Source organism: Palaemon carinicauda, chromosome 32 (assembly GCF_036898095.1).
Source record: "Palaemon carinicauda isolate YSFRI2023 chromosome 32, ASM3689809v2, whole genome shotgun sequence".
In the NCBI taxonomy this organism is placed as follows: domain Eukaryota; kingdom Metazoa; phylum Arthropoda; class Malacostraca; order Decapoda; family Palaemonidae; genus Palaemon; species Palaemon carinicauda.
This window is the reverse complement of record NC_090756.1, coordinates 15315343-15337186: the sequence shown is the minus strand read 5'-3', so window position 1 is coordinate 15337186 and position 21844 is coordinate 15315343. Positions and strand designations below refer to the sequence as shown.

Sequence of the window (21844 nt, the reverse complement as noted above, 5' to 3'; positions counted from 1 at the left end):
AAGACTTGAAATTATGCCCGGTGCGAACAATTAGGAAATACCTGGAAAGAACAGCGCGTCTCCGACCAGGCATCAAGAGCCTCATCATTTCCACAGGTATTAATAAGAAACAAGTTTCCAAAAACACCATTTCCTTCTGGTTTAGACAAGTTATCGCCAGAACCTACAAGGAAGATGGCATAGCAGTGCCAGGCACTCCCCGGCCTCATGATATCAGGGGCCTGAGCACCTCCTTAGCCATTGAGAAAAACATGGCAGTGGGGCAGATCCTGCGAGCAGGTACTTGGTCGAACCAGTCAACCTTTACTGCCCATTACCTCAAGGACTACTCAAGAAATTCCTTGGACGGGTTCTCCATTGGAACAGTCATCTCCGCCCTCCAAGCGGTGTAACGGTAAAAACCCCAGGCGCGATCAAGACTAGCGACCGGTAGGCACAAGTGCGGTTTCCTACCTCCTACCCAGTTGCTTACTTGCCTCTTCGGGGAATACCGACTGTTCCCATAGGATATTACATTCTTCACGACTACGCTCCTGGAAGGAACGTCAAAAGAAGTTTTTCAAAGGGTGAGTACTTAGACACTAACGTGAATTTTTGTGTAGTTACCCTCGCATCCGCTTTCTAGTAGGTCCCGTTATCCCTAGGCCTCTTGGCCTCCACGTCCCGGGTCAGGGGGTCAGAATAGCACTCCCGCCTCCTAAAGTGTAAGTCTCCTAAAGAAAGTAGTTCGAGGTAAGTATTCGTGTTGGAACAAATCAAAAATTTTAAGTAATTTTTATTTTTCCTAACATACTTACCGAGAACTACTTTCGGGTAATGGCCCTCCCTTCCTTCCCCGAGTGCCTCTCTTCCCTTGCTAGCATTGTGCTAATTCAATAGAACTTAATGATGAGTCTGACCCAGCCGGACAGCGACCTACCTTGATCCTACCCTCGGGGCACATTCCTTAAAGCCGGGGGTAGGCCTCTTTAGAAAGCGGGGTGGGGGGTAACCTACATAAAACTCTGGTCGATGGAGAGGAGATTACCAGTAACTCCTAAAGAAAGTAGTTCTCGGTAAGTATGTTAGGAAAAATAAAAATTACTTAAAATTTTTGATTTTTCAGCTTTTCTCCGTGGGGACTATTTCCCTTCGGAGGATCAGTGGTTCTCACTAGTAGTGAATATTCTTAGCTGATTTAAATAATTGTAATTCTGTTTTCATTACAGTTACTCCGCTCCCCTCTTTTCCCGTGGATGTCGACTGGGGAAGGAACGCAATACTTATTTTTATGTTGTTCCCGAGTTCTTCCCTAGGGATTTTTCTCTTAAATAATTAATTTTATTTTTTCCCAGTTAACTATGCAGTTTTTTTTCTCCTTTCGACTAAGAGTGCCGACGAACCAGAGCTGTTCTGTTCATGCCTGGGGAATCTGCTGTCACTACCGTCCCTCAGAGGACGTCGTCATGGGCGTCTTCCCTTCTCTTAGAGGTACTCCCGTGACAACATGACCAACACTTCAGATCATCTTAGAACGCTAACAGGAGGTTCGCATCCACAGGTTGGACAACTTCCCTTCCGAGGGAAAGTTTCCTCCCCAGGTGTGAGGTTGTTTCTCCCTTCCGAGGGAGAACTTCCCACATCTTAATAAATTCATTGTCTCCGACTGCTGTTGCTTCCTTTGCCCAGACTTCTCTCCCCCTTTGCTGAGTCTCTCTTCCTTCAGTGGTGGAGCACAGTCTTGGCAAGTCTCTTCTACGAAGTGTTTACCTCTCATTCGCGAGGGAGGCCACTCATAGAGACTCCTCTTCGGAGGATCGCTACTGTTGAAAGTCAGCTGATCCACCGGCCCTCACGGGTGTCATCATGGGCGTTATCAAGTCTCTTCTGCGAAGTGTTCACCTCTCTCGTTGGCGAGAGAGGCCACTCATAGAGACACCTCTTCAGAGGATTACTCTGCTCATCAGTTCCTGATCATCTTACCAGCAGACCTACCATGGACTTCAGTCCTGGACACCTCCTAAGGCCAGCTTACTGGTCCACCAGCCCTCATGGGTTTCATCAGTTCCGGACCATCCTACTAGCAGACCTACCAGCAACTTAGTCCGTGGACTTCGGTCCTGGACTCTTCTACGAACCTTTGACAGTTGCCATCAGTGGATGTTCGCCCTTCCAAAGGGCACATCCCAGTTCCTGATTGTCCTACCAGCTGACCTGCCGATCTACCAACGCAACCTTATGCCGCTGGTAGTCCTTTGGACTTCGGTCCTGGACTCTTCCGCGGACCTTTTACGGTCTCCATCGTGGATGTTTGCCCTTCCAAAGGGCTCATCCCAGTCGTCCTGCCAGCTGACTTGCTGACCTACCAGCGCTACCATTCGCTACAGTTAGTCCTTGGACTTCGGTCCTGGACTCTTCTGAGGATCACCAGCTCCCTCCCGCAAGCATTATCATACTCACCATTGCTTCCGCGCGCGCGCCAATGGTCTTGCGCGTGCATGTGCACACGCGCCAACGTCTTCCGGGCACATGCGCACGCGTGCCAACGGTCTTCCGCACGCGCACGCACGCTCCAACTGTCTTCCGCGCACGCGCGCCAATGGTTTTCCTCCAACAACAATGGTTTTCCTGCAACAACAATTGTCTAACGCGCCCGCGCGCCAACGGTCTTGCGCGCGCATCAAGCAGTCTTGCACGCGCGCCAAGCAGTCTTGCACACGCGCCAAGCAGTCTTGCATGCGCACCAGCAGTCTTCCGCGCTCGCGCCAATAGTACTCTTACGTGCGCCAATGCACCCACCCTTGCGCAACACGCTTCGGCGCATTCTAGGGAGACTGCACAAAACTACACAGTGCCTTACTGCGCGCCAGCGCTCCCCTGCACTCTCATATCCAGCACCCTCCTGCTCACTTGCACTCGCCAATGCGCCAAGTCTTCAGAAAGAACCAGAGCTTGCCTGTTAGCGCTCTTCTGCGCATTCACCGGAAATTGCGCTTCAGCAGAAACTGAGCACCAGCATCATCCTGTGTGCCATTCCACCAGTACTCTCCTGCACACTGGCACTATAGGCAGAAAAAAAGGAATAAAACTTTTTGGGCAGGTCATTATTGCCCCATTCTTCTCCCTGCAAATGCATAACATGGCCTCTGGGAAAAAAGGAAAGAGGCTTCACAGAAGGATTCAAAATCCCGAAGATTCCATCTTCTAAGGGGAATCAAAACGGGGAATCCTTGGTCCCTGTCTCTTCTGAAGTTTCTTTTTCCTTGACAGACCACCATCAGCAAACAAGAAAGCATCAACAGACTGATCTCTAGATCGCTGTTTGCTAATGGCTAGTTCATGGTTTGCTGATCGCTAGCTCGCCGATCACCAGATCGCCAATTGCTAGCTCAGCTTGATCATTGACTTCTAGTCCCTCCAATGACTAACGATCTCCGATTACTATAACCAGTCATCAACTTTCTGATCAGTCAGCTCATCTTTCTTTGATCATTGAACTCAGCTCACTGATCTCTGACCAGCCCATTGTCAGCTTGCTGATCTCTGACCAACCAGAAGGGACCATAGTCAGGTTGCTGATCTCTAGCTCACCGGTCCGCGATCGATCACTGATCATCAATGGCTTACCATCACCAACTGAATCATTAAACCATTCCGCTGTCTCTCAGGGCTCTCAAAGCAGATTACCAACTTGTTGGCTGACTGACCAGACCTTCATTTGCCTGTCAGTTACCATCCTCGGCTCAGACCGCCGATTCACCGATCATCGGCAATTCACCAGCAGTTCGTGACTCGCACTTACGGGTCAACCTCTGCCCATAGTTCCCTAGATCAGAAGGTATACAACATACTTCTCGCTACTGGCCGTTCGCCATCACACTAAAGTGATCGACAAACGATCGACAACCTTCATCAACGGCTTGTCGACAGGGGACTACTTGCGAGCACTCTCCAACTGCACAGTAACCATGACACCCAACCGTTAACCACTGATTAACATTTGCCAGATTGATTCTATTCTAAGGAATAGCATCAATCCCATCAGGGCGCATGGTAGGGCTAACCGTTGCCTTCCTTCTGTTAGTTAAAGGAATTCTCTCTCAGGGAAGAATTCTTACACAGGGTATCATGTGTGATCCTTTATGCCATGAGTCAAGACCCCAGCGTCAACAATCTCCCATGCAAAAGGATCCGCAAGGACCTGTCCCTTTGGGTCGATGTCCACACCATTTCGGGGTTTGAACAAGGGCTAAGACCTCAGGTCTTCATTTGCACACTGGACCTAAAGGACATACTTCCAGGCCCAAACCATCCATCTAGGAAGGTTGGAAGATTCAGTCTAGACAAACAAGAAACACCAGTTCAGGGCACTGTGCTTCGCTCTTTCCACTACACCCATCCTGGTCTCACAGGATCGGCTTCTGTCTCCTCCGTTTTGGGACGACTGACTGACCTTAGCAGACTCAGTGGCAACCTTGCATTAGCACTGGAACTTCTGAAGTCTTTGTAAGGGATATTTCTATATATCCTTATCAGATTCTTTTAATGATGTTTATAGCATAATAATACCTCATAATATTGTGAAAATACTAGGGCGAAAATCAAATAGAGATAAGTTTACCAATATTATATTTATCAATAATATTTAAAGTTACATACAACTAGGGTTCTATACAAATAAGATATAAATTACGAGAAATTATGAATGCCGATTAAATACAAAACAATATAAATATAATTATTAAATTACCAGGAACAACAAATTCAAACATGAATGAAGAACCCAACTATGAAATTACAGTTATGAAACAACCTCATTATTACTAGTTGCCCAATACTCTTTGAAGCAAATCAGTCAAATAATTCACGTCACAATAATATATAATAAAAGTTACGATAACAAACACCAAATAGTAAAATAATAGCCAAAATATAACTATACAAGATGCAAAATCAAAACAGAAAAACAAACATTAATATTAGTCACATTTATCACTGAATATTTGTCTCTCAAGAAATTAAACAGAGAAAAGCGATGTCTTCTACGATTCTCCTTTAGTACCAAGGAACATCCACTAAGTCTTTCTCTTGCACATTTCCATTGGAAGTTAGGGTTAGGAAAAGCAGACTTTTCCTTCACTTTTTGACTTTCTCTTAAAATGTAACAATTTCTTCCAAGAACAAAACAGGACTTCGTGACGGGTTAGGGACACACCCGCAGCTGTCCTCTGAAGCTTGAGAGAGTAGCACAAAAACTGCTAGATTGAACAAAAGAGAGGTCCAAAGAAAACTATCTAGGGACTCTCAAACAGGTAGTTACTTAAAAAAAAAGTAAACAGGAATTTACATTTAAATACCTAAATTTTTCCTTTACAGTCTTTTTACCAAGATCCAGGGATCAAGGTAAACCTGTGGAAGTCTTCCCTACTTCCCTCCCAGAAGACTGGTGTATCTGGGAATGATTCTAGACACCCATCTCCGCAAACTTTCTCAAAACGAGAAGAACTCCCATCCCAAAGTGACTTGAGTCTGACTGGAATCAAGCCCTCGATCCCCCAGACATTCTGACCCCCATGGGACCAGAAGTTTGGATGAACCTCGAGGGATGGCAGTCAGTCGAGAATCTACAGAGCGGTATAACCTTCTCATCCTTCCACACCCCTCGGACTTGATGCTGTGCGTAGAACACATCAAAAGAAGAGAGGAGGGACCATAATGCTACACCACACAACCTCAACCCTCTGAACAGAGTCCGAAAGTACCATCACTTAAATCTCTTAAGAGATGAAGGCCAACTTTCTGGTCCTTCAGCAGCCTCATCGGTTCCTAACAGACCACTCAGTGATGTGATGGGCGACAATACCACACACCACATAGATCCTCACATCGGCAAGCAAGAAGGAACTTGCTCTTAGCCTCTTCCCATCTAACAGTATACTGTAAACACTAATGTGGGCCAAAGTCCGTTCGGTGCCATTATCAGCCCGCTTCATTCCAGACTAGAGGAATGTGCTCGCCGACAATCTGTGCACAGCATCTCCGATAAGGCATACCGAATGGTCTTTGGATCGCCTTGTAGCCAACAAAGTACCAACTTTACGGGGTCCTCCAACTAGGGATCTGTTCACAACGCTCCTGAACCTCAGGCTGCCGTTGCTCCCTAGCCCTAGACCCCAAGGCTTTCTGGCAAAAAAAAAAAAAAAAAAAAAAAAACAGGCCAACAACGGTGGGTACAGCAATGACATTTACGTCTCGTCCCTCTTTTGTCTGGAGAAGGGCACTCAAGAAGGCTAGAACATCGGTCAGCCTCTCAAGGACTCTTAGGTCCGCTATGGCATTACGCAGAATGGTTTCCAAACCTTTTGCAGCTCGTGATAGTCTTTCCAAGAGAACCCTCTCCACATCGCAGACAACCCACTTCGACACCTACCAAAAGCTATAGATTTACTATGATTGTACGCCTGGAGACTACCCAGTACCTCTTTTGCGAAAAGGTTGTCTAGATATCTGAGGAATTCCTCAGCATCAGTCTACTAAGCAGTATAACATCTTGTGTGGTTGATGTCATGTGAAAGTGTCTCTCTCCACTCAATACCTCTATTCCAGCAATAGCGCAATCTTCGAGTATATACAAGAGGAAAAGACCCCCTATTCACTTTCGACAGGTAAAGATGATCACTCAACCTTGATCCTTCACCTTCAAACTGAAAGGAAGGGACATCCTCTCATTGATAGATCTTTCCTAACTCATACGGACTTACAACTTGCCTTTCTCCAGTCGGAATCGAGACCTTCCTCTCGCAACATGGTTCAAATTCTCTGATCTCTAAAGAGACCTCCTTATGTTCCACTTCACCAGGCAACAAATTTTTCACCTGATTTAAGAAGACAATGTTCCTACACACACCCTCTTAATGAGAGAATGCCTTGATGAAGTCATTGAGCTTCAGCACGGCATTTCACTCCCGTGCTGAAACTTGGTGACGGGCAAGAGGGCTCTCGAACTTGGGGAAATTACTCCCCCAGTTTGAATCTAAATTTCTCTCTTTCACCTTTTTCTTTTTCTCAATATTACTTCGACCTTATCCTAATTTCATAAACTTTCTTTCGTCTTGCTTTCCAAACTCAATGAGAAAAATTTCCCTCATTATATATGTGTATATTATGTACATATATATTTATTATTTTTTTTTTTCTTTCCTATGGCTTGGATGTTTCTCATCCATTGTAGCCCCGGCGTGGATGTTCATACATCCTATATTGCTGCCTGCTTTGATGAGTGGGAGGAGGTGTCACGGTTGGGAGGTGTTTGCATTCTAAGCTATATGTGAGAGTATTGGATGATTTCAGCCATCCCAAAGATGGTTTGGACCTTTTTGGCGGAACTATTCTCAAGTGTTGGGTCTTCGGAATCCAGGGGGATCCAATGCTTGGGGTAGGACTCTCGGCTTTTGGCCGGAAGCCCGTCATTACAGATATGGGGAGGATGATTCCATAATTTCTTGGTCTCAAGTCCTAACAGGCGGGTTCAGCTTACACCTGTGCCTCTATATCTGTTTTGATGCTATCCTTCGGGTAGGGTATGGAGTGGACCATCTGGGAAGTATACTCTCATTGTGCCGATAGTGGAAAGTGCAAATTTCCTTTCTGGCGTGTGATGGCCTAACATTCTCGAGCAGGTACATCTAAGTAACCCTTTTCTCTGTCTCTCTCGTCTAATGGATTCTTTAAGCAATGAACCCCCATCCCCTGGATACGCTGACGCTCCCCCAGCACTGTTGACGACCTCTGCTAATTCAATTAAGGAAAATTCTGTTGACGACTTAGGAACAAAAAAGGACCCCTCTACTAATGTTTCAAACCCAATTAAGTCGGATAACAAAGGGAAACTAAGAATCCTTCATGTTACCCAAATTCCAATAAATACTGATTATGATATGATATATAAAGCATTTAGATGCTATGGAGTGATAAAAGAAATTAGAATGAAACTTGAAAATGAAAAATGGCATTCATGGATAACTTATAATAATCATGAAGAAGCATTCAATGCAATATGTAACATCAATGATATCAAGATTAATAACTTAAATGTCATGGGTGCCCTATGTGATAAGATACCAAACAGTTTGGATGTATATAGACCTGCTGACTGGTTTGAGAAAGATATCGATTTAACTATGCTCCCCCAAAGAAAGCCAAAACCACCAATGTGGCTTGTTGCCGAGCCTAAAGGGAGTAATGGGAATTATTTTAAAATCAGCAAACTAATTCAGAAAAAGGTAGGAACCATTGCACCAGGTGATATATCTCGCTTTGGGAAAAATAGCTTCCTAATCCATGCTAAATCATTCACGCAATCAGTAATACTGTCTAACCTTACGACAAACAGTGATGAGGATATGTTAGATGTCAAACCCCACCTAAACTTTAGTTACGGAAGGGGAGTAGTCTTCAATAAAGATCTTTACGAATTTACAGAAGAGGAAATACTAGCCTTGTGCCCATTAACAGTGTGGAAAGTCCATAAGATTCCTGGGACGTCAATGATTATCCTTACTTTCCAGGATGCTGATGTGCCTTTCCACATCAATATTGAAAATGAAAGAATAAAAGTTCGACCTTTTAAACAAAAGCCCTTACAATGCTTCAAATGTTTCAAATTTGGACATCCTTCTAAAGTTTGTAAAAATGAAAAAATGTGTAGCATCTGTGCCAGTCCCTATCATGGAGAGTGTACACTTGAGCCCAGCTGTTTGAATTGCAATTCAAACCATAAATCCACTGACAGGAGCTGCGAGATTTATAAGTTTGAAGAAGCAGCCCTCAACAAATCCAGTGTAGAACACATAAGTGTAGGACATGCCAAAAGACTACTGAAAAAACCAAACAGCTATGCAAATGCACTGAAATCAAGACAAAATATACCACAGGAGACATCGAACCCACATAGTGCTGCCAGTAATTCCCAAAAAGGAAATACATCATCTAATGATAGTAGAGTTTTACGTGACAAGGTAAGCATATTGCCTTCCAAGGCTTTACCACTGTGTATTAAAACTGCAACACTGCCCACTTTTATACAAACTTCATCCCCCATTACCAACAATAGTACTAACCTCTCTCAGGCCATGTCCTTGCCTGATTTGATGGAAGTTCCACCCGAAACAAAGTTACCAGGTGCACCTGTGGTAGGGAAGGTGCAAAAACCTGGTAAATCCTCACCACTGATAAATAGGAAAAGAGAGAGACCTCCATCTCTCTCTCCACCCTCCATTAGAAACGTCAAGGTTATGACATCAAATAAATTTGATGTTTTGTCTGTTGATGTTTCTAATGGACCAGAAGATAAACTGAATAAATCAGAAATTCAAGTTGAGGTCCACCATCCACCTCAACAAATAGAACAAAAGGATACAAAGAAAAACACAAACATAAAACCCATTATAACAAGACCACCTCTGAAGAAACCTACAGGTAATAATGTTAGATTAAAAACTGCTAATGGGAAGACCTCATCCAAGATGTCTTCCAGAAATAATCCATAGTTTTCTCCTCCATTTTGCAATGGAACTGTCAGGGTTTTGAGGGCCAAATATGAAGAACTTAAGCTCCTAATTCATGAGCATTCCCCCATAATTGTATGTCTACAGGAAAGTATGCTTGATTCTAACACTCCTAGTCCTCGAGAGTATGTTAGCTATAGAACACCATATAATCAACAAGCAGGGAGCCATGGCGGAAGTCTTGTATACATTCGTCGAGATGTTCCCCAAATACCTATGTCTATACGTACAACCCTGCAGGCAGTTGTTGTACAAATTGATATAGGGAGAAAATATACAATTTGCTCTCTGTACTTACCTCCAAATGATATTATTTTATCTTATGACTTAGCAGAGGTCATTCAACAACTCCCTCAACCATTTCTCTTACTGGGAGATATGAATGGTAGACATCCTTTATGGGGTGATATCCTAGCAAACACAAGGGGCAATATTATCTCATCAATTGTGGAGAATGAGGATGTGGGACTCCTTAATACAGGAGAGCCCACACACTTCCATGTTCAGACAGGTACCTTGTCATGCATTGACCTTTCAATTGCAAGCTCTAACTGTCTTCTTTATTTTGATTGGAGGACATTAGATGATTGGCATACTAGTGATCATGCACCAATCATTATAAACACCAACAATGGTCCACCTTTACAGAGATCGCCACGATGGAATCTTGACAAGGCGGACTGGGAAAAGTTTCGTGAGCTAAGCGAAATTGAGGGGGATGCTGAACAGGTTGAAAATATCGATGATGCCATAGACTTACTGAATGGAACTCTCCATACAGCAGGAGTCAATTCAATTCCCAAAACAACAGGGTTATTCAAACGACAACCAGTCCCGTGGTGGTCTTCAGAACTAACTGCCCTCCACAGAGCCACAAGAAGATCTCCAACACGATTGCGTAGACTCCGAACTGATGAGAATTTAATTATGTACAAGAAATGTAGAGCACAGTTCCGTCGTGCCATGAAAGAAGCAAGGCACCAGTCATGGATGTCTTTTGTTTCCTCCATTAACAGTAGAACACCACCATCTGCTGTGTGGAGGAAAGTAAAAAAGATAGCTGGCAAATTCACCCTCAACCCACCACCAGTGTTGAAGATGAATGGTCAGTATGTAACTGAAGCAAATGATGTTAGCAATGCCCTGGCTAGTCATTTTTCAAATGTATCCAGCAAGTGTGTAGGAGCCCCTGGTCACCAGTATAGGAGCGTTGAAGAAAAGAAAATTTTAGATTTTGGAACAAGAAGGGAAGAGTCTTATAATTCTCCTTTCACTGAAAGAGAATTTGATTCCGCACTAGCTCATTGCAACGATACAGCCCCTGGACCCGATGGAATTCCATATGCAATGATTAAACATGTACATTTTAATCACAGCTATTTATTTTAAGCATTATTAATAGAATATGGCATGATCATAGTTACCCAAGTGTTTGGGAACTAGCCATTATTTTAGCCTCTTTAAAACCCGGTAAAGACAAGTTTTTAGCAGCAAACTATCGTCCTATTGCATTGACATCTTGTTTATGTAAAATCATGGAGAAGATGGTCAATGCACGGCTGATATGGTACCTTGAAAAGAAAGGTATTTTATCACCGATTCAATGTGGATTCAGAAAAATGCACTCAACAACTGATGTGTTGATACGACTTGAGTCTTCTATTTGTGAAGCCTTTGCTTCCAAACAGCACCATGTTACAGTATTTTTTGACCTTGAAAAGGCATATGATACCACATGGAGATATGGTATACTTAAAACCATTCATGAATTGGGATTGAGAGGAGAGCTGCCACTATTTATTCAGGCATTTCTTTCACATAGAGTTTTTCAAGTGAGAGTGGGGGAAGCTCTATCAGAGAGTAAGTGCCAGGAAGAAGGAGTTCCTCAGGGTAGTGTGCTGAGTGTAACCCTTTTTGCACTAGCAATTAATGGGATCCTCAGCCATTCCCCAGGATGTTCTCTCAACATTATTTGTGGATGATCTCTCCATATCATTTGCTGGAACCAGAATGGCAACGGTTGAGAGAAAACTACAGCTCTCGATTGACAAAATTATCCAGTGGGCCGATATGAATGGATTTAAGTTCTCGACAAGTAAAACTACTATCGTACATTTCTGTCGTATCCGGGGAGCACATCCAGACCCGGATATATACATTAAAGGTCAACGGATCCCATGTGTATCGGAAACCAAATTTTTAGGTTTGATATTTGACTGTAGACTTACATGGGTTTCTCACCTAAAAGCGCTAAAAGCTAAATGTGTTGAAGCTCTGAATATTTTAAAAGTATTATCCCATACATCATGGGGTGCAGACCGCAATACTATCTTAAAATTATACAAGGCCTTGATTTTTTCCAAAATTAGTTATGGTTGTGAGGTATACTCTTCAGCCACCCCAAGCCGGTTGAAAATATTAGATTCAATACATCATGCAGGTATTAGATTGTCCACGGGAGCATTCAGAACATCACCTATCCCAAGTCTCCTTGTTGATGCTGGAGAGTTACCACTAGACCTTTACCGGATGTCTTCTATTCTTCGGTATTGGTTTAGATTGCAAAGACTCCCTAATTCTTTAGCCTTCCAGACTGCAAGCCTTGTAAGGCACCCAACATACTTTGAAATGCACCCAAAATCTCCTCAACCCTATGGCTTTCGGGTGAAACAATTATTAAACAGTCTGGATATAATTAGATGTAAGGTACTTCCATTCAAGGTATCATCAACGCCTCCATGGAAGTTACCAGAGATATCTTTTTGTAAATATTTTATAGGAAATAAGAAGAATATGTCAGACCTAGAAGCCAGGTCTCTTTTTAATGAACATGTTAAAGAACATAGAGGATCAACTTTTATCTATACTGATGGCTCCAAATCTGATGCTGGCGTTGGATTTGGAGTACATAGTAATAGTTTTAATTGTAGAGGTGCACTTCCTCTGACCGCTTCCATATTTACTGCGGAACTGTATGGCATATTAACCGCTATTGAGAAAATAGCATTGGAGAAGGAGGGTAATTTTACAATTTTTAGTGATGCAAGGAGTGTCCTTCAAGCTATAGAAGTTTTTAATTCTAATAACCCTCTAGTTTTAAAGATTTTAGAATGGCTTTTTATTATTGGACGGAGAGGTATAACAGTTCACTTTTGTTGGGTTCCAGCACATGTAGGTGTGTGTGGGAATGAGAAGGCAGATTTGCTGGCTAAGAATGCTGCATCCGAGTTGCTGCCAAGAAGGTATCCCATTGCCTGTAATGATTTCTTACCTGACATCAAGAAATTGGTTTGCAATAAATGGCAACAGCAATGGGATAGCCTAGATGGGAATAAAATGCGAGAGGTAACAAATGTTATATCTCCTTGGAGGTATAATATGATGCCCCGAAAATGGGAGACGTCTCTTTGTCGTCTCCGTATTGGTCACACTCGGCTGACACATGAGTTTCTGCTGAAGGGCCAACATCAACCGTATTGTGACAACTGTTTAGTACCTCTAACAGTAAGGCATTTGTTGACCGAATGCCCCAATTATAACAACTTGCGGAATAGATATTTGTTTGAGGCTCGAGGTGAGGGTGGCAGGTTCATCCTTGCCAAGATTCTTGGAAATGATGTGTCCTACCATGCAAGTGGCATTTTTAGATTTCTTTCAGAAGCAGGTCTTTTGAAAAATATTTAACTTTTATGACATTCAATTTTTATGATTTTAATTGAATACTCTTTAATTTTTTATTTTATCTCATTTTTTATTTTTGTATACATAAATTAAATGTTACCGGCGTCAATGACCTTAGATGTCAGGATGCCTGAAAACTTTAAATCATTCATTCATTCCTACACACACTGACAGCAACCATACGAGTCAAGGAACTTCCTGGTCTCTCTTTCCACATGGCCCATTAATGAGAAGAGCAAAAGGCAATGTTCAGTTTCGTCCCTGAGTATGTCGCCAGACACAGTCTCCAGAGGTGACGGATCCTACACAAGTCTCCACTAGGTAACGGACGATCCAGATCATCCGTTACTATACCCAGGGTAAGGTATGAGACTCTACATCAAGAAAATGGCAACAGCCGACCCTGGTCCCTTCTCTTGTCATCAGCACTGGGAGAGACTAGAGGAGGATCACCAAAACATCATCTCAACATGACGACTCACGATGTCAGGGGCATAGCTATGCTCCTGGTCCTTCTTAGCAGATTACTCTGTGATGCAGGTTTTACAAGAAAGGATGTGAATGCTCAAGGTGACTTTCACAACCTTTCTCCTGCAAGAAGTGACCCACAGGAAATCGATACGATCTCTATTGGTCCGGTAGTGGCTGCACAACAGCTGGTTGTATACCTCAAGCTCCTTATTATTCTGCGTGAATGAAAAGATTTGACTGGCTCTTATTCTTTTCTTCAACCTACTACCTCGTGGGGAAAGCAGCATCCTGGGTTCTCTGCATAAGCTGACCTCAAACCACTGCAGGTAAACCATTCTCCCTTGTGTACCTAGTATTAAGCTAATACTGTTGCGTCCCCATACCCTGGCGTGGTGGTATTGGGAAAGTCTTGGTTACATCAGGTTTTTCCTACAATATACTCGGAATAACTTTACCTAGACAGTCACACTTCTGCATGTCTCAACACACAGCTTGCTTAGGCCGTGGACCTTGCGTAGCAAGGTTTTAGCGAGGGCAGGTACTCCTTATTTTTGAGTACTAACATACTCAGATAAGGAGCCCCCGGGTAAAGCCAAAAGTCAGATTGGCAGGGACATCCATCCTTCCTAATGGGTGAGTCACCCCTAATAAATAGCGTGGTTTGTATTCCAGTTACGGAACAAGTGACAGATTCATAGATAATTTATATTTTTCTTAACTACACAAACCTTAGCTATTTATACAAACTTGCCCGCCAGCCCTATCCCCCTTGAAGTCCTACCTCCAAGCAAAGTGAGGTAAATCACATGTGTGTGAATGGAAGTGGTAGCGAGCTACTCCCCCCTACCCCCCGCTAACTAACGGTGTGGATAGTTAACCCCCGCTAAATTTTAATGGTTCGTCATTTCAGCTCCACTGAAAGTATAACCCCTAATAAATAGCTAAGGTTTGTATAGTTAGGAAAAATACAAATTATCTACAAATTTGTCATATTATTCATTTAAATTACATGTTAAAACATTTTCATAAACTTGATACTGTATATTGAAAGTATGTGTGCTTTTTTTCTATTGGTTTTCATGAAAGAATAAGTATGAAAAACAAAATTTTTTTTGCTATAATCTCATCTAATAGTTTTTGTATGATGTTTTATTATATCTTTGAGTTTGCCGATTTAAGCATCTTTATTGTCGTAAATGGTAAGATCAGTTATTTATAATTGTTTTTATTTTCAGGATAACATTTTGTCGCTTGAGATTAACCAATGACTGACGCAGATATCATTTTGATGTCCATTAATTACAAGAAAACTTCTGTTCTTCTGTGCAAGTGTGAACAAATATGCCAGCCATAGTTTCAAGTGTGGGGGAGAACTAGTCATTTTCAAAATTTCTCTGTAGGTCTGTTTACAGTGAGGCTTCAAGTACCTTGATATTGCCTAAGTAATCTGTTGAAGTTAGCTGTCAGAATTCAACTGCAAAACTATTTTCCTATAATTTTTAACCCTTTACCCCCAACGCTATTTGGAACTTTCCAACCCTTAACCCCCAGGCGTTTTTTTTTTCAAGCACATTTTGCAATATATATTTTTTTTTAAATTGCTCTAACAGCCTTAATTTTCATCATAGAGAGGTCAGGTTGGTCTCATTCTTTTGGAAAATGTCTGAAGTTTCTCATAAAGTTATCAAAAAAATGTAAAAAAGAGTTTTTTGCAAGGACGTACCGGTACATCCATGGGGGTAAAGGGATGAGTTTTGTGAAACGTAGCAGTACGTCCATTGGTGGTAAAAGGGTTAAAATCTGTTTCTGTCTGTGCAATATAGTTTTCTTTTTAGATTATACTAATTTATTCTTAACTGTCATAAACACTAGTCAGTTTTTTATATGAAAATTTCAAGAAACGACAAAATGTAGAATTAAGTTATACTTTATTTGCAGCTTGAAGTATCGCTGAATCACCTCTTCATTATCTTTGATCACCATCTCAGTTTTCTGCTATTTTGTGTCTTACTGAATTTACTAGAAGCCTCAATATTAAATCTCTCACTCTCGAATGTACTGCATGGTCATCGATTGAAAATTTTACTCAAAATATTTTTTTTTTTCGTATTTATACACGGTATAAAATGATGGTAATATCTTGTTTTATCAGGACTATGAAAAAATGTTGAATGATTTTCAGTTTTGTGTCATAATTCTAATTTGATTTGACCATAATTCTTGTATGTTTGTCATTCTTCTGAGCACATGTGGGATATCTTTTTTATGCTACCTAAATTTGTACTAATGTATAATTGATAGCTGAAATTTCTATGTAGCATTTGAAGTAACACAGCCACTTGATGATAGTACTTTTATAAATAAGAAAACATATTTAGCTAAAACTTTTAATATTAATATTAAATAGCCATTTTTTTTTTACAAACAAGCATTGTGGTATCTCTGGGTAATTTTTTTCTTGTTTTTAATAAAATAATATTGTAAATCTGATTATATGGTATAATGTATGTTTTTGAAATGATATATTATCACAAGTCCAGATATTTGATCTGAACTTTATATATTTTTGTGACCTAAAGTTCAACTGATAACCCGTTTCTCAATTAGGTGAGGTCCTTCTGGTTGAAGATCTTTCATACAGCGATTTCTACTATTGATTGTACAGTATTTCTACAGTACCATTTCTCTTGGTGGTACCTTTGGATATTGGACTAAGGCTGATAGATTGGAAAGCTACTTAATTCTGGGGTTTTGACTCTGTATTTGTTTCTATCCTTACTTTCCATTAGGGCTTCCTGTTCTGTGAGTATTTGTTTGACAATTCTGGGATTTTGACCCTGTGTTTTTGCTTGTCATTGCAATGTTTTGTCTTTACTTTCCATAGGCATTCCTATTCTTTGAAAATTTGTTGGCCATTCAGCTTTGCCTTTAATTAGAACACATCATTTGCACCTATGAGACGATTGTCATGCATTTTCAGAGTTCACTTCTTGGATGATGCATTTTCTGTTAATAACTAAGTTTCAGCTTCAGTGATTTACTTCCATTCTTGTGGCTTTTTTCATTTGAAACCTGCTCATGATGTTGAATAATCTGGAGAATTGCACATGATATATTTGGTTAGATCGTAATTCTTACCGTATGTTAATTGACTGGGTTGAACAGACAATTGTATACTTTGCTTAAGCTATCAAGTTTATGTTGTTAGTAACTGATTATAAACGAAAATTCTGTCCAGAAAGTTATTATTTCAGAGAACATATATAGACTTTTAATAAAAGTCTTCTATAGTCTCTTTTCAGGAATCTTTGGGAAAGCTGATGTTTTATTATTGGCTAATTATTGATAGTTCGATGAGTTTGGAAATATTAGGGTTTTTAAGGAGTTACGGCTTTCTACACAGTTTAAAGACTAACTAGATTGAAAATTTATTCCTAATCTATATTTGAAACCTAATAATTTTGATTTTCTCAATATTTATTTCTCTTTTCATGATAGGTTTATTGTGTTTTTATATAGAAAATATGGATCTCATTCATAGATGTGATGATGATTTCACATCTTAGTTTCCTTTACATCTCAGGTTTTCTGAAGGATTCTTGTTTGTATCCTTTTTAAGAAATAGCTAAAATAATTTTGCTCCTGTGATTACTGGGGAAAAGCATTGGAATTTGAAATTAGAATATTTCTAGATATCCAGAGAATTAAATGTTTTAATGAAATCAGTAGCAACCAATAACTTGTTCTTAATAATAGTAATAATTTCTCATGTTCGTTTCCAAGGATATTTATCCTAAGGACACCAGTATATCTATGATTTTCTTCTTTGGGACTCTTATTTTTAGTTGTAAACATTTATAAGAAAGTTATGTAAATAGTTATGATCTTCCCATATCAATTTAAAATATTTCCTTCATATTTGAGTGGGAAAAGTTTTACAAAGCTTTTCTAGGTTTCAGGATTATGATTGCCTAAGGAATTTTTAAGCCACTTTACCTAACAGTTTTGAAAGGGCCAGTTTGGTTCAAGAGAATTTAGATATATCCTTGACTTGTTTTTTGTGGGGGGTGTGATACAGCTATGTTTAAAGTATCTCTGTAGAGTGAATTCTGATATTCTGTGTGTTTGTTCTCGAGTCTGTTGAGTTATATTTGGCATTCCTTGCTTTATAGAGGGGTTTTTGAGCAATTCTTGTTTACAGATTTTTTCAGATAATTCTGTTTTAAAAATAGATTTTGAACACTTGGGTTAAAAGGGCTTTCTTTAGTAATCAGGATTTTTTGGGCACTTTGTTTGAAAATGTCTTACAGAGTTCCCTTGTTTTATGAATTTTCTTTGGGCAAAGATGGGCTATTGGGTAATGCCTAGATTTACCAAGCTTTCAGGATTATACTCCGTAGTTCCGATTTGATTAAAATTGTTTTCGTAACACTCCATGATCTATGGAGTTACTAGAGGAACTCTCTAGTCATGGATTGTGGAGAAATTCAGGCTCTACATAATTTTTTTAGGCTATTTTGGATATTCATTACTCTATCGTAATCTTGGAATCCTTTATGTAAGGAGCTACAGTATTTGAGAAGTTTCTTAATTCATTAAGCTATTGGGGGCTCTTATTTGATTTACCAGTTTTGAGTATTCCTTTATTGCAGAATATTCTGTAGCATCCACTGGTTTATTCAGGATACCACTTTGTATGTGCAGTTGTTTCGATCTTATTCCTTTGTCTCTTCAGTTAATAATGACCCTTCTTGGTCTTGGAAATTATTCTGGATACTTGGCTTTTGTATTATTTCAAACACTTTTATGGGGTTGCCTTGGGCACTCATTGTATAATGAAGTGATCTATTAGTTATTCAGAACACCATATTGCCTACGTAATTTTTTGAGCAATCCTTTGGGTACGGAATTACCCACTAAGCACCTTAATCTAGGAGCTGTTTTTTGCGCTTATTGGATTATTATTTTATGACTGTTTTCTTGTTTCTATTCAAGTAATTCCTTGTTTCATTTTTACAATCACTCTTGTTTTCAAGAGTTCCAGTTTCCTTACCAATCTTTAGGTTCCAGAGTTATTTGGGATTCCTCTGACAAAATATTTGTAATTGGCGAGTTTAAAATTTATATATATTTCTAATAATTTTGCTTTAATTTTTTGGTTGATATTTAGAAAGAGAACTTCTTTATCAATGGAATTCAAGGTATGTTGCTCACATGTAGCGCCTGAAGTTTTTCTTCCTAAGCTGTCTGCCAAAACATAAACCTAGCTAGAGATTTGCTTTGTCCCCTTTTGTTTCTTAGATAAAATATTTAAAGCATAATATTCTGTAAATTCATTGTATATTGCTAAGGAAAACAGTGCACAATAATTAACTTTTGCTTTTGAAATTAATGTATTCCCCTTTTACAATTCTGTTTTTTTAAGGATGAAAACAAACGAATAGTTAATTTGAGTTATATGCTAAAGATAAAGAATAGTATGATATCATGTATTTTTTGAAATTTTTTCGTATTACCCATCCTTCCTTTGACTTACCTCTCTCTCTCTCTCTCTCTCTCTCTCTCTCTCTCTCTCTCTCTCTCTCTCTCTCTCTCTCTGTGTGTGTGTGTTTTTGAGGCTACATGAATATACCTTGAATAAAATGATAAAGTTAATGGGAGAATTTGTACACATTTTCTAATAAGTTTGAGATGATGAGAAGTTCTCTTTGATATCAACCTGATGCTCACCTCCAATTTCAGATCTCCCACTCCCCATCCTTGATCCTTCCTTATCCCAAAATTGGAAATGTTATAAAAAAAAACTAAGACCTTCGCCTCATATGGCTGATGTGTCTCCCACTGCCCCCCTCCTCTTTGAGCATCAGCATTTGCCATTTTATTCCTCGCCATAAAAAGGGCTGAAGGGTTCATGAGGTAGATCTTGATCTTAACTAGAGTAACCACTTGTTCTTTTAGACTGTTATTTTATTCCTCATGTACAGAACTTGTTCATTCTTTTACTGGTGTCTTGAGAGTTGTTGCCCAATGTGTTAGCTTGAATATATTGTACTTGTCAAAGGCTGACAGCCAGTATTGGTAAATATGTTTGACTTTAGTCTGCTTCTCGATCCAGGTGTCTTGTCAGTGTAGGTTTCATCCTGACAGCTAAAGTCATGAAAAATTTGTGTTATGCCATTATTAATTTGCCCAAAAGCCTCAAATTATTTAAGTTTGTAATGGTTTATCAGATTTTAGAATTTAGTATAAATGATCTTATTTAAATCAAATATTTCTAATGTTTCAGAAGCTTACATTGTAGGAGGTTATGATGTCAAATGTACAGGTTTTGGTACTATCATTTTCATTTCTAGTAAAGTTTTATGCACTTGTGTCAATGACAAAAACATCAAATTTGTTTTGAACTGTGTAATGTAAGTAGTGAAAAGTCTCTAATGTAAAAGGATTGTGATTTAATGTGCTCCAGACATGTTTATGCTCTTTTTGAAATTAATGTGTAATTCATGGTAATTATTATTTCCAAAATTTTCATAAAACCTTAAAGTTCAGGTATAATTATAATGTTAAAGATTAATGATAAGTGTACTTAACGTAAGTGTTCCAAGGAATATGGTAAGAGGGTCATCTTCAAGTCTTGCTTTTCAGAGCTTTCTATTATGGCGAGATACCTGGGCTCTCTGAAAAGGTGCACAGCTCGGTTCAGAAATTCCATCTTGTTTCTTGGCTCGTGTCATTTGTGCCCATGAAATAAAGAAGGGATAAATAACACTTTAATCATTTTTAGATGAATTGTGTAATAAGTTCTTGAATATCTAGTCATTTACACAAAAGCTGTCTAGGTGTGTGTGTGTGTGTATGTATATATGTGCTATTTAAAGGGTGGGAAAACTAATTTGGTATGAAGAATAGGTTTATAAAACATTGACAAAGAATCTCATCAACTTTTTGTGTTTTAAATGCCAAGTTTCCAGGTTTTATGACAAAGAAATATCAATTTCCTTACATTAGTCAGGATATGAAAGTTCCTTTACCTTAAAATTTCTTGGTTTACATTTCCTCCTAACCTGAGTTTTAAAGATGCATTGATTTCTGGGTAGGTTTTTTGGTTAATGCAATACTGATGTGCAGAAATAGACCTGTCTTCAGATAGCATCCTTCCTTGAGGAAAATTCTTAACATTGTTACAGACGTATCAGGTATTTTACACCTGTGCAGTTTACAATGATTGGAGTGTCGTACTCAATAGTTTATTAATTCCCTCTAATATAGATAATTCATAACCCTCTTTACTCCTTTTTTTAATCCATTAAGCGTGTTATGGTTAAATATCTTTACAATGCACAGAATTTTTAAGATTATTAGATTATACATTGGATTAATGGTTGATTCATACATGACATTTTTTTGTGTAGCCCTTTTAGCTTTTTTTTGTTTGTTAAATTTTCTGGTCTTATGGCCAGTTTTTCTTATAACTCATTAGATAACTGGCATCAATTTATCGTACTTGAAACTAACATGAACTTTGATGAGAGTTGTAATGATTTAAATAGTTCACATTCCGAACATTGATAGTTGTCAAAGTAATAACAAACCTTACATATTTTTTGTAATGAGATATTCACAAATTGTCATATTTAAAGAGGGTACAATTTAAAATGTTACAGTATAATACTAAAGGTTATGTTTTGTCATGTCTCTAAAGTACCTGTTACTGACCTTGTAAGTAATTAAATCTGTGCCCACACTCTTTGAGGATACTATTGATTTAGCTGTTTGCTCATAACAGGTCATTGGAGCTCATTCGGAATATTGCATAACCTACCTACTTTAGTGCTTTTTTTTGTTCCTCAGTGCAGTGTGATAGGGTAAATTCTCTCTCTCTCTCTCTCTCTCTCTCTCTCTCTCTCTCTCTCTCTCTCTCTCTCTCTCTCTCTCTCTCTCTCTCTCTCTCTCTCTCTCTCTCTCTCTCTCTCCTGTTTTCATTATTGGGAACAAAGTGAATTTTTCAAGTCACTTTTACTATCTAAGATTGTTATTCATTGCACATCAGTATAGCAAAATAATTAAAACCCAATAAATTTTGATCCTCGATATCGGTCTGATTTAATTATGATGAGATTTTGCAATTATTTAATGTTGGGACTAAG

At 39.5% G+C, this 21844-nt stretch overlaps 1 long non-coding RNA gene across 1 annotated transcript in view; it reads left to right on the top strand.

The window, feature by feature from the left end:
- Nucleotides 1-16996, top strand: part of LOC137625710 (uncharacterized) — a 77566-nt gene extending 60570 nt beyond the window's left edge. Inside the window, exon 3 of the long non-coding RNA XR_011040879.1 lies at nt 14933-16996. This is a non-coding gene — a long non-coding RNA (uncharacterized lncRNA). The remainder of the gene's footprint in view (nt 1-14932) is intronic.
- Nucleotides 16997-21844: the final 4848 nt, after the last annotated feature.